The sequence below is a fragment of the Apodemus sylvaticus genome, chromosome 7, assembly GCF_947179515.1.
Source record: "Apodemus sylvaticus chromosome 7, mApoSyl1.1, whole genome shotgun sequence".
In the NCBI taxonomy this organism is placed as follows: Eukaryota; Metazoa; Chordata; class Mammalia; order Rodentia; family Muridae; genus Apodemus; species Apodemus sylvaticus.
The window spans coordinates 13854887-13862573 of NC_067478.1; the positions used below are offsets into that span (position 1 = coordinate 13854887).

A 7687-nucleotide genomic window follows, 5' to 3' on the forward strand; every position below is an offset into this window, starting at 1 on the left:
GGTCCAGGGGATCAAATGCTCTCTTCTAAGCTCCTTGACCTCCAAGCATGTGGTATACATAATGCCAGAAAACACACTAATAAATACATCTAAAATAAATCTTAAAAAAATAAAATCAAAAAATAAAAAACAAAAATAAAAAAAAATGCTGGGAAGTGGTGGCACACGCCTGTAATTCCAGCACTCTGGGAGGCGGAGGCAGGCAGATTTTTGAGTTCGAGGCCAGCTTGGTCTACAGAGTGAGTTCCAGGACAGCCAGGGCTATACAGAGAAACCCTGTCTCAAAAATAAAATAAAATAAAATAAAATAAATAAATAAATAAATAAATAAAACCTTGTCTCACATGATAGTGATGATGTATGCCTTTACATCTAGTACTTAGAAGGCAGAGGCAGGCAGGTATCTATGAATTGAGGCCAGACTTACCTACAGAGCTAGTGCCAGGGCAGCCAGGGCTACACAAAGAAACCCTATTTCCAAAAAATTAAAGAACCCAACCTTGAGCTGGGCGGTGGTGGCACACTGGATCCCAGCACTTGGGAGGCAGAGGCAGGTGGATTTCTGAGTTTGAGGCCAGCCTGGTCTACAGAGTGAGTTACAGGACAGCCAGGGTTACACAGAGAAACCCTGTCTCAGGGAAAAAAAAAAAAAAAGAAGAAGACTTCAACCTTCAACCCCATCTTCCCCCACATAAGAGTGAAAATTTGCCAAAATAATTTGAAGACAAGATACCAAAGTACATGCTAAATACTGTACCTTAAAACAAAGATACTTGGGCTGGAGAGATGTGTCGGAGATTAAGAGCACTGACTGCTCTTCCAGAGGTCCTGAGTTCAATTCCCAGCAACCAAATAGGGGCTCACAACCATCTGTAATGGGATCCAATGCCCTCTTCTGGTGTGTCTGAAGACAGCAACAGTGTACTCATATACATAATTCTTGAAAAACCAAAAACCAAAAACAAACCCAGAGGTACTAAACCAGCTGGAAGACTCTCTGGATCAAGGTGAGTGCTGCTAAGCCGAACAATCTGAGTTCAATCCTTGCATCCCTAATGGTGGAAGCTGAAAACTAACTCCTGACATCTGACCTCCACAAGATCACAGAAGTGTGCACGTGCTAAAGCAATATAATTTTTTGTTGTTTTGGATTAAAAGCATAAGGCACCATGCCAAGCCAAATAAAAGCAATTTTAAAGAACGATATTTAGGCTGGAGGTATAACTTAGTGGTAGAGTGCATGCCACAAACCATGAGTCCCTAGATTCAATCCCCAACAATGCCAAAAAGGAAGCTCTAAATACATTCATGGGTACATTCCCATATGTGATGGTTAGCCTTAATTGTCAATGTCCCATAACTTACAGTAACTTGGAACTGTCTACCCTAGGCAGTGGAAATCCTTAAGTGCATAACAGTACAGAAACCAAGGTCCTGAGCACAAGGTAGCAAGTATAAATTCATTCTCTTTATCTTTGGCAGCTATCTCAAACTGCTAGTACTGTGGTTTCCCTTTAACAACAGACACTACTCCCAAAAACCAGACATGAACTGGGTATTGTTAGCTAGAATAACCCTTTTCTTCTCTAAATTGGTGTGTGTGTGTGTGTACCTATTTTATCACAGCAACATGAATGAAACTAAGTGTATCCCTGTTTTCTATAATTTAGCTACAAGTATGGGCATAAAACTGTAATTGCGTAATTATGGAAAGATTGTGAATCCAGCCTGACCTTCGTAAAGATAAAAGTAAAAAATTTAATAATTATGGAAGACTACCAGTGTGATAACTGCTAAGGTTGCTGATGCCCTGAATTCAATTTCTAAAATCCATATAGAAGAGAACTGACTCTTTGAGTTCCCTCAGATACCCACATGTGCCACATCACGAAAGGTGCATGCCTACATATTTACACATTCAAAAAGAAAACAAAATAAAAAGGCTGACAGTGCTGGGCAGTGGTGGCACATGTCTTTAATCCCAGCACTTGGGAAGCAGAGGCAATGGATTTCTGAGTTCGAGGCCAGCCTGGTCTACAGAGTAAATTCCAGGACAGCCAGGGTTATACAGAGAAACCCTGTCTCGGAAAAAAACAAACAGCCAGGCAGTGGTGGCACCTGCCTGTAATCCCAGCAGTCTGGGAGGCAGAGGCAGGTGGATTTCTGAGTTCGAGGCCAGCCTGATCTACAGAGTGAGTTCCAGGACAGCCAGGGCTATACAGAGAAACACGACTTGAAAAAAACAAATCCAAAAAAACCAAACCAACCAACCAACCAAACAAACAAAACAACAACAAAACGGCTGACAGCCCTTAAAACAGTGTGTTTGTAAGTATATACACATATACGCATACACAAACCCCAGAAAATTAAAACTAGAATTATTAAGAGTGACCCTTAGAAGTCAGGCGGTGGTGGTGCACGCCTGTAATCCCAGCACTCTGGGAGGCAGAGGCAGGTGGATCTCTGAGTTCGAGGCCAGCCTGGTCTACAGAGTGAGTTGCAGGACAGCCAGGGCTATGCAGAAAAACCCTGTCTCGAAAAAACCAAAAAAAAAAAAAAAAAAAGAAAAAAAAAAAAGAAAAAAGAAAAGTATGACCCTTAGAGAAATTGTCACTTCTAAAAAAAGAAAGACTGATCAAGATCAAGGTTGGAGAGATGACCCAGTGGTTCAGAGCAATTGCTGCTCTTTCAGGGAACCAGGGTTTAGTGGCTAGCACTGAATATGGGGTGGCCTACAACTGTGTTTAACTCTAGTCCAAAGGATCTAATACTCTCTTCTGGACTTTACATACATCTATATGCCCTAGGTACACATATATTCTTACTAAAGTATACACATATATAAAATTATAAAATTTAGAAATAAGAAATAAATTACTACAAATTTTATTTAGGAAAAGAAGCCGAAGCAGCCAGGTACCTTTCCCCCATGATCCCAGTATTTGGAAGATAGAGGCAGGCAGATCTTTGTGAGTTCAAGACTAGCCTGGTATACAGAACACGTTTTGGGACAGCCAAGGTTACAGTCAGAGGAATACAATAATGAACACTGTTTTCCTTCAGCAGTTAATAGAACTGCATTTCCCATTCACAAATGGAACGAAGTGTTCATTGCCCCTCTAGCTTATGGTTAAGAGCAAGTACATAACCAAGTATTTTCTTATTTATTTATTTATTTATATGAGTACATTGCAACTGTCTTCAGACACACCAGAAGAGGGCATCAGAGCCCATTACAGATGATTGTGAGCCACCTTATGGTCGTTGGGAATTGAACTCAGGACCTCTGGAAGAGCAGTGCTCTTAACTGTTGATCCATCTCTCCAGCCCCAAATATTTTCTTGACAGGCTGGGCACCAAGTACCCTGAATGAATGACATAAGCATTAAAATGTAAACTTTTTTTTTTTTTTTTTTTTTGTATGTCAAGTCAGGGTTTCCCTATGTAGCATCAGCTGTCCTGAAACTCGCTCTGTAGAGCAGGCTGGCCTCGAACTCAGAGATCCTCCTGCTCTTTCTGCCTCCCAAGTGCTAGGATTAAAGTCACATGGTACCACCACCCCAGATAATATTTTTCTTAAAACAGAGTATTATTTTGTTACCAAGGCTGGCTTAAATTCCTGGCTCAAGTGTCCTCTCACCTTGGCCTTTGAAATAACTGCTACTACTATAGGGAAATTACTATTGCATCTTGTTCATAAATACCCAGGTTTTTGATTGTTTGTTGGCTACTTGCTTGGTTAGTTTTGTGTATGTGTGTATTATGTGTTTTGGCATGAACATACATGACACACGTACAAGACAACTTTGTGAAGTTAGTTTTCCCTTTTTACCTTCACATAGCATCCAGGGATTTAATTCAGGTCACTGGGATGGTTCTGAACGTATCTGTACCCTGAGCCATCTCACTGGCCCATACATATGTTTTGATAACAATATGTCCTCTTACTCAACTTATCATTTTTACCATGTTTTTCACTTTCTCCTTTTGTCTCCTCTACTATAGTCTATTCAAATTTATGTCTTTTTTTTCATTTAGTCTTATCATTGTGTGTGCACATGATATGTGTGCATGAGTGGGAGGGCCATGGTGTGCGTGTAAAATGACATCTTTGTAGAGCTGGTTCTCTCCTTCCACATTTATATGTGTCCCAGCGACTGAACTCAGATCACCAGAATTGTCCAGTCAGAACAACTGCCCACTGAGCTGTGAGTTTGAGGACAGCGTGGTTTACATTGTGAGTTATAGTGTAGACAGGTCTATACAGTGAGACAGTATTTGAAAAGAAAAAAAAAAGTGATACCAAGTAGGCAGAGTTAGAAATAATCCTTGCACTGGGCAGAGGTGGCACACGCCTTTAATCCCAGCACTTGGGAGGCAGAGGCAGGCGGATGGATTTCTGAGTTCGAGGCCAGCCTGGTCTACAGAGTGAGTTCCAGGATAGCCAGGCCTACACAGAGAAACCCTGTCTCGAAAACAAACAAACAAGAAATAACTCTTGCAGTTGAGTCCAGCTTGATCTTATTGTGTAAGAAACCAAGGCAACAGGACATTTTCCCATCTGTGCACTGATGAAGGGGCTGAATCACCGGGCCTGACCTCATTATAGCATCATGTACAGTGTGGGTTTGCAGTCTTACCTCCTTTCTGGGCTTTCACAGAGTATCACTGGAAGAAATACCTTGGAAGAGAGAATCGACCATCACGATTTGGGAGGGGAAAGAGTCATCTTACTCGTATGAGCATGCCTCCTACTTATGAAAATGCACACAGGCATTATGATGCACATTTTGCAGGAGGTCAAGACTTGGGATGGCTCACTCCTTATGCCATGAATGTTCCGGGGACAAAACTTAGGTTGCCAAGCTTGGCCACCTGCTCAGCAGTCTCAACTCTTTCTTCTAAGTTCATAATACAGAACTCACATGCTGTTCTGCCTTGGGGTGGCTCTCTCTTTGGAGTATTGTTTTTGCATAGCTTTGCAACTAAATTTCTGCTTAAACTGCGACTCAATTCTTTTGGCTATTGCACTGGGGTCTCTTCACTTAGTCCTAGAGCTCATGAGTCCATGAACTCACAGAGCAGAGGGCTGGGACCAGAGGTGTGTGTCACCATGCCTGGCAAGCTTTTCTCATACTTGATTCTCTGCAGCTTCACCAGGCTGAGCCCGAATGAGTATTCATTTTCACGTACCCTGCACATCATTGACTGTGCATGTCTGTTCTGAGAACTTGTGCTTTTGTTTTGAACATATGCAAACACCATGTTAAATCCACTATTGCTCTACCTGCCAGTCCTATATATTTTTTTGTGTGTATGTGTGTGTGTATGTGTGTTTGTTTTTGTGAGACAGGGTTTCTCTGTGTAGCCCTGGCTGTCCTGGAACTCTCTCTGTAGACCAGGCTGGCCTCGAACTCAGAAATCCACCTGCCTCTGCTTCCCAGAGTGCTGGGATTACAGGCGTGCACCACCACTGCCCGGCTCTATTTTTTTTTTTTTTAAGATTTATTTATTATATGTAAGTACACTGTTGCTGTGTTCAGACATCCCAGAAGAGGGCATCAGATCTCATTAAAGATGGTTGCCAGCCACCATGTGGTTGCTGGGATTTGAACTCAGGACCTCTGGAAGAGCAGTCAGTGCTCTTAACCGCTGAGCCATCTCTCCAACCCCCTATTTTTTTTTTTAAGGTAGTGTCTGACGTTGTTGCCCAGTTACACATCCAGAAATAAGCAGAGGCAATTTGTGCCCACAACCCATAGAGTAGCATGTCTGAAGGAGTGGGCGACCTGCCCTCATGTATGTAGTATAGATAACTGGGAATGGGGAACACATATTCCTCTACGAGTGAAAATGGCAACAAAACAGAAACCACAACCCTCTGTGCTTCCAACCTGTCATTCATTTAAAGCACGAAGGCCTGAGAAACGGCTCCATGGGTGGGTTCTTCTCACACAAGCCTTATGACTTGAGCTCATCACTGGAACCCCCATGAAGGTGGAAAGAAAGAACGAGCCCCACAGTTTGTTCTTGAAGCTCCACAGTATGCTGTAGCATGTGCATATCTCCTCCAACCCCCACATATTATACATGTATACCACAGCAGGTTTGTTTGTTTTGGTTTTTTGAGACAGGGTTTCTCTGTGTAGCTGTGTAGCCCTGGCTGTCCTGGAACTCACTCTGTAGACCAGGCTGGCCTTGGAACTCAGAAATCCCCCTGCCTCTGCCTCCCAAGTGCTGGGATTACAGGCGTGTGCCATCATCTCCTGGCAGCAGTTTTTAAAAATACAAAAGCAGCAGCCTTCCAGATACTGTTCTGGATCTGTCAGCACTGCAGGAACAGCTGCTGGGCTCTGTCAGTGACAATGGGACAAAGAGCAAGGGGCTATTTCTATACTCAGTGTTCAGAAGGCAGTAAGCACTAAGAATGGTTTATAGCCTGACGTTTCATGGGGGTGGGATGAAGGAAACAGGCAGGTATCACATGTCTACTTCCAGCACCAGGGAGGCAGAAGGTAGGTATACCACATCCCATTCAGCTTGGGTCCTGGAACCCTGACTAGGAGCAGGGCAGAAATGAAAATAGACATACACACTTAGGTGCAGCAAAGTTGAGATGAGGCAGGGTTCTAGAACCTCAGCATGTATATTAGGTACAGCATAGGGGGGATGGGTTGGCTAATCTTGGCAGGAGGTCTCTGAGGCTATAAAACATCCAGGGGAAGCTGCAGTTGCTAGTCTTTGCACACACTGGACATTGTTCATACACACTCACACTTGGTTCCTTGAAGAAAGCTTTAGCATTTCTTTTGGGCCTTCACTCAGGTAAGGTTCTGCCACTTCCATGGGGCTGAGGCTTGGAGCCCTTGCCTGAGTCAACAGTACAAACTTACTCAGGTCTTCTTCTATTCCCTACACAGGAAGATCTCTAAGTTCAAGGTCAGCCTCGTCTACCATGCAGTGATTGATATACCTTGTCTCAGAATCAAAAGGGCTGGGGAGTGTGGCTGGGTGACTAGGGCACACAAGTAGCTTGACTGAGATTCTGGGGTAATCTCTAGCCTGAAGAGAAGGGAGGTGGTGGAGGAAAGGGGCAGGTGTGGTGATGCCTCTGTACCTCTATAGCTCAACCAATCTAAAGGCTGAGACTGCAGTCTAACCAGCCTGCATTTCTTAAGAGGCTGCTAGTGTAGTTCAGTAAAAAGTGTATGCTGAAGGCCACCACGAAGAAAGAAAGACCAGGGGAATCTTTTTTTTTGGTTTTTTGGATTTGGTTTTTTTCGAGACAGGGTTTCTCTGTGTAGCCTTGGCTGTCCTGGAACTCACTCTGTAGACCAGGCTGGCCTCTAACTCAGAAATCCGCCTGCCTCTGCCTCCCAGAGTGCTGGGATTACAGGCGTGTGTCACCACCGCCCGGCTAGGGGGAATCTCTTAATGTGACATTCCCAACCTTTTTTTTTTTTTTTTTTAAAGTGTGTGTGTGTGTGTGTACAGAGTACAGGTGCCAGAGGAAAGGGTGTCAGATTCCCTGGACTTGGAGTCAGAGGTAATTGAAATGCTTGACCTGAGTTCTGGGAAGGGAAGTAGGGTCCTCTGCAAGTGCAGTATGTGTCCTGAACTCTGAGCCAACTCTCTAGATCTTACTTCTGGTTTGCTTGTTTTTTTCACTTTCGAGACAGTCTCC

General features: G+C 43.6%; 1 non-coding gene across 1 annotated transcript; it reads left to right on the plus strand.

Moving 5' to 3' along the window:
* The first annotated feature begins 6313 nt into the window (after positions 1 to 6313).
* LOC127690345 (small nucleolar RNA SNORA43) lies at positions 6314 to 6451 on the plus strand. Its single transcript, XR_007979066.1, has one exon. It is a non-coding gene; the product is annotated as a small nucleolar RNA SNORA43 (small nucleolar RNA).
* Positions 6452 to 7687: the final 1236 nt, after the last annotated feature.